A 6,000-nucleotide genomic window follows, 5' to 3' on the forward strand; every position below is an offset into this window, starting at 1 on the left:
TTCTTCCCACACTTGTTTTTAGCCGTGATTCATTGTTGTTGCAGATGCTGCTTGATTCCCGTCTCTCTTTACATTACGTTAAGTGCTCTGGGTTGACTTGTTTAGTTTGAACACTGAACAAAACTGAATTAAATTGAATTCAGTTGAGTTTAATTGAGCTCAGTTGAGAATTGAATTGAATTGAATTGAATTATTTCTGCCTCCCAAAAGGCATGGTGGTAAATTACATGTGCGAGTAAAGTGTGACACCACATCCCCACAGTATGTAAAGAGAATGGAGGTGGCTCATGGTATTCACATCAGCAGAGCTTTTTGTGACTGTCCACTTCTCACCAAGCTGGAGTGGAATCTGAGTGGGAATCAAACCTCATCGTTCTGAAAATAAACTGAGCAACATAATGAAGTCCTTTGAATTTCTTTCACGTGAAAGAATCTGTAAATAAGTGTACATTTGGTACAAGACAATAAAAGTTTTACACATTTAATGTACTTTTAGCTGCAACAATATGCAAACTGTAAATGTTATACAGTTAATATATGAATACTTGAACTTTTTCCAGCTTCCCATGAGAACTCATTGGCATTTTTATTTCAACAAACAAACAAGTAGCAGTAGTAGTATATTATCATAATAATTTCTTTCCTCCAAGGAAGGACAGAAACCCCTGCTGTTCTGATTAGTGCATTTCATGTTGTTTGTGACCCAGAGGTGAAAGAAATGAAATAAATCTGCGCTGAGAAGACAATCAGTAGGGTTTGGGTTCAAATGTTTAGAAAATGGTCAGTCTGGTACATGTACATCACTGTTCACTCCATGACATGAAACTCCAAGGCAGTGAAACTGGAGGCGGTTTTTGATGTCTGCCAGCATTAAATTCCACTCCTGTGCACAGTGCTGTGAAACACATTTAATTCTTTAGCTCTTAACTACAGCAAGAAATTTCAGATATTACTTCACTGTTACCATCGGAATGCAAAACAAAAACATCCCTGCACATAATTTATGAAAAAGAATTAAAGTAATAATCCCAGTGTAACATGAGGCCCTTTAAACTTTGTCCAAAGTTTCTTACATGTTAGGTTTGTACACTCAGTTATTTACAGTGATTTATCCGTTTATGCATCTTTTTTTTCAGCCTAATTCAGGGAAAGTAGGGTAAATTGTAAGCCTGGCACCCTTGCCCTCTCGTCCGAGCTCACTGTGGAGATTAACCGCACTTCTGCCCTCCACACTCAAAAGTTAACCCACACTCATAGCATGGTACCTGGCGGATATACCGCCTGTGGTGCTTCTTTCAGAAAGTAGTGCTTTCCATATGATGTGCCTCACAAAAAGAAGACAACTTTAACTTGTATGTTATAGTTTTTATTATTATTATTATTATTATTATTGGTGTTGTTGTTGTTGTTGTTGCATACAATGACAATAAAGTATCAAAGAATGTGACGAAAGCCATCATTTACAAGAGGGCCAGCAGAGGACGAACAGGTGAACAAGTAAGGGTTACAGGGGTTGTGAACCAAACTGGGTCCAAGAATGGGTCAAGATGGCACCAAAAGACAGTATGATTTGTGGCATGTGCAACACGTTCGAATTTCCTTTTCAGATGTCTGCGAATATATCAAGGGTGAGACCTCCATCTGCTTTTCTCGGGAACTTTACTGCGGTGCCACTCGGGTGATCAAAGTGAGAAGCACCGCACCATTATTGTTAAGGATTTACACAAGGCCATAATTTACTATGATTCTCATTCATTGGAGAAGAAACATCCACTTTGTCATTTTTAATGGGACTAAACTCCTCTGACTTGATTAAGTGGCATCAGAGAGAAAGACCGAATTGGCTGTTAATCTGTTTCTGTTTTTTAGCGTTCATCCCACATTGCACATTCATTTCTGTGTAGTTCAGCAGATCAGGGGTGTTGCCAGTTTATTTTTATTTATTCATTTGTTTTTTTAGGAGATGGAGTTGAAGTTACAAGAGAGATATATAGGAATATATATAGGGATCACATGAAAGTGTTCTGCTCCTCCCTCATCCTTTAAAAAAGAGGGTGTGTGTGTGTGTGTGTCTGTGTGTGAGTGTGTGATATTATCTCTCTATATCTTTAATGAGATGGGTGTGTGTATGGGTATAAATGCTGCTGAATTTGTATTTGTTCACATATGCTATTCTTTATGTGTTTATTAGTAGACTGATGTGTTGTTGTATCACCTTTTCCAATTTATTCATTCATCTGGTCACCCATTTAAATTTTCCACTCAGTGTATAAAGCCGCTTATCAAGGTACAGCCTAGACTGGGCACCAATTTGTGGTCAAGGAGCCCCACACACACACTAACTGTAATTTAAAGTCAGCAGTTCAAGACAGAACACATCTTTTGACTGTCGGAGGAAACCAGAGCACTTGGAGGAAACCCTTGTTAACATGAGCCTAACATGACAATGTAAAGTATAGACTGATCCAACCTATGTCTGAACCCATAGCCCAGGCTTTTATAGGGTACCAGCACTACCTGCTGCACCACTGTGCCACCCTTCAGCCACTTCTAATAAATAAATAAATAAATAAATAGCTGCATCACAAATGTCCTCTGAAGAAAGAATGTCTGAAGGTAATGGAAACCAGCAATTTAGGCCATGACTTTTTGATCATGTCACCATGGATATCAAGGAAAACAAGCAGATGGATGTTGGATCAACTCAAACCACTGAGTTTTAGCATACTTTGCACACATTATGGGACAGCTGGACTCTTCCATGAAGTTTGAGGAAAAAGAAGAAGAAGAGGAGCAGCAACTGGATGGGTGGACTCAGTTGCACCGACAGTGGACATAGCCCTTTCAACATTAAGGCACAAGTTGGAGAACAGAATTTTATGGAAGGACTCAGAATTTGTGGCCACCAAAAGTTGACATTGACTCAATGGCACTTAACAGCAATCTTTGATAATGCTCCCATTGCTCATAATTATGAATCTTCTCTAATATATGTATTAGAGAAGTTTATTGCTTATTTATACATATCACATTGCATACATATACATATATACGTATATGTATGCAATGTATGTTATATGTATATATAAGCAATAAACATATTTCAGTAATTTAGATTTAAGAACTAGACTACAAGGTCAATAAAATAACAAAACTGTTCTCAGAAAGGAGTTCACTAAGGCCAAAGCCTCATGAATATCGATGCTCTTTCTCTTATACAGCATTTTACATTTAGGACCCTATAGTGAATATTGGGCCTTTGAAGAATTTTATTGACCTATAAAGTCACCCACTGAAATAGCTCTTGAGGAATTATTAAAAACTGTTTTAATTTATGAGTCAATTCATCGGGTTTACTTTCTCCAGTCCCAGTATTCACCTCCCAGGTCTTGAATATTTCATCTTGTCCCCAACGTTGCTGATCTCACATTACCACCAGGCCTCCACTTGTACTCTTTTTACAATTAGTAAACAAGCAAATTTCACATGTTGCTGTTCAAAGTGCTGCATGAACACATAAAACATATTTACTTTGACATTTACCACAAAAATAGATTTTACTGGAAAAAAAAAAGAAATAAATGGTTGAAGTTTATTTGATCTGAAGGTATTTCTGTTCTCAGCTATTTTATTACTGCTGTTGGTTTGCTAATTTCCTGACATTTTTGTCCAAAGTGACTTGTAATCATTAATCAATTTATACAGTGTAGTATAGGTGGTCCCCGATTTAAGATGATTTGACTTACGATATTTTTGACTTTACGATGGTGAGCTGGTCCGTGCTTAGAATTTTGAATTTTGATTTTTTTTCTCAGGCAAACGTTTATGTGGAGTGATCATCTCTCGCGATGCTGGGCAGCGACAGCGATCCGCATCTCCCAGTCTGTCAGCAGAGGTGTTTATTAGGTGTATTAAATGCATTTTCGACTTAAGATATTTTCGACTTAAAATAGGTTTCTTCGAATGTAACCCCATCGTAAATCGCGGACCACCTGTAATTTACTGTACCAGCCCAGTGCAGCGAAAGGGGGGCGGGGATTCAAACCCAGGTTCTTTGATTGCAACTACACACCCCTAGCCGCTGCGCCTCCAGCTGGACGTTTTGAGACATATGAGGTGCAGCAGTGACCACTGATTTTCTTCAATCGCTGCTGGGAGAACGTGTCCATCCATGGCTGTCTATATACTCACTTATAATGTCCACTGATGTGTGTGTGTGGGGGGGGGGGGGGCAGTTGCTGTAGGACCACAGTGTGAAACTGGCGCTACACGGGTTCTGCTATATACACTTTACTAAGTGCGACTGAGCACTGGGAATGACCGAGGATAAGGCGTCACAGGAAGTCTGCTGTTAGTGGCGCTGCAGGCCGCGCTTCACCCCCCCCAGTCCCGCTAGATATTCCACTTTCTTGGTCCAAGGAGGATTAGAATCTTTTTTTTCTCCCCCTGCAGACCGCGCCTGAACGGTCCGAGATTAAATCGTCACGTGTTGAGGAGATATTCATAATTCATGAAGCTGAGAATATGGACTTTGTGGTATTTCATTCGCTGCTGTTCCTTGTGCACCTCTGGGATGCTCAGCTGTGAAATTGCAGAGTAGTTACAGAGGGAATAATAAAAAAATGCAACGTATTCTACATCTGTGATTTATTTAAAAAAAGAAAAAAATGTTTTTAAAAATTCATTTATTCTATTTATTTGATTGCGGGCTTGCTTTCTTGTTTATTTACTTATTTCTTTATTTATTTTTTACTTCCATGTTGCCTCTTGCTGTATGCAGCCTGACCTCGCTGAACTCCAGCACCCACCTCTCTGGCTTCGTTCTGCTCTTTAGCGGTCATTGGGAACATTACTGATCCTTTAATGCGTCTCTGCTTTTTTCACTCATGCCCTCTAGCTACTCATTTCAAACTCCCGGCATCGACATGAATGAAGGAAAGTATCATATAAGGAAGCGAGGGATATATGTTGAGGTTTTATTCTGTTCATGTTTATGGGATCATACATAGCACCGTTAGTTTTATACACTGCACTGCTTTCTGTGCACTTATTTACCCATTTATACAGCTGGGTAATTTTTACTGTACGTACTGAGATCAAGGCTGTTATAACAGGAGGGGGCCTGAAATGCGAGAACTGCAAGTCTGTTGTTATAGCCACTATGCGACCTGCTGCCTGTCCTTTTAAAATGCCGACTAAAGGCCACACCTGGGCTCATATGCAAAGCACACTGTAATTAATGCATTGCTTTATTCACACAATTTTTCCAGGGACCACGCAAACACGCACAATATCTACAGCCGCTTGTCCTGAGCAGGCGTTACAGCAAGCGGAGCCCAACCTGGTGACACAGGGTGGGGGGAGGGGGGCACACCCTGGACAGGACACCAGTCCACCACAAGGCACAGCAAGCAGGGATCTAACCCCAGACCCAGCACAGAGCAGGCCCCGGCCAAGCCCGCTGTGCCACTTCACCCCCGCCCCGTTGCATTCGTATTATTTACATGCTGCTTTCCCTGGATTACCACAGTAAATGAAATTCCATAATAAATAAATAAAATTGAAACCTCGGTTCTGTGACTGGTAATGCTCTGCGTATGCAAACTCTCGAACGTCTGTTTAGTCATTAGCTGGAAAATGCGGTACAGAAGGTGGGTGTTTGTTTTCTGCTCACCGCAAGGCTTCCTCTGTCAATAATAATTACGAGAAAGGTGATAAACTCTTATCGAAATGAAGGAAAACTCAATCCGATTAGCGGGATCTGCGTGCGTTTCCTGATGCTGGTTGCACACTTGTTTTCTATTCCCCTTTACTTACTGAATGGTAAGAAAGCTTATTAGTGCAGAGGCAGTAAAATGGAAAACATAGTAAGTTGGTCGTTTTTATATATATATATATAATTTTTCTTCTGTGTGGAGGGAGAAGCAGATCACATTTGCCAGTCACACTGAGGGAAGGCGCCGAGAATCGGATCGGTCACAGCCAAAGCTCGGCCCAAAC

Source organism: Scleropages formosus, chromosome 14 (assembly GCF_900964775.1).
Source record: "Scleropages formosus chromosome 14, fSclFor1.1, whole genome shotgun sequence".
NCBI classification, from domain to species: Eukaryota; Metazoa; Chordata; class Actinopteri; order Osteoglossiformes; family Osteoglossidae; genus Scleropages; species Scleropages formosus.